Genomic DNA, 387 nt, shown 5'->3' with positions numbered 1-387 from the left:
AAAATAGAGGAAAAAGTGGTGAAAAGAGGGAGAAAGAGTGGGGGGATAGGGAACAGGAAGAGGGAGAAAAAGTGGGGGTAGGTAGAGAAGAGGGAGAGAGAAGGAGAGGAATAAAAAGAGCAGACGAAGAGGAGGAGAAAAGATGAAGAAGAAGAGGAGAAAATGAAAGGGAGAGCAGAGCGAGATAGAGATAAAAAGAGGAGAGGGGAAGAGGGAAAAAATGAGAGAGGAGAAGGGAGAGAGGGGGAAATGAGGGAGAGAAGCGGAGAGAGGGAGAAAATGAGGGAGAGAAGCGGAGATGAGGGAGAAAATGAGGGAGAGAAGCGGAGATGAGGGAGAAAATGAGGGAGAGAAGCGGAGATGAGGGAGAGAAGCGGAGACGAGGGA

Source organism: Penaeus monodon, chromosome 15 (assembly GCF_015228065.2).
Source record: "Penaeus monodon isolate SGIC_2016 chromosome 15, NSTDA_Pmon_1, whole genome shotgun sequence".
NCBI classification, from domain to species: Eukaryota; Metazoa; Arthropoda; class Malacostraca; order Decapoda; family Penaeidae; genus Penaeus; species Penaeus monodon.
This window is presented reverse-complemented; position numbering follows the sequence as displayed.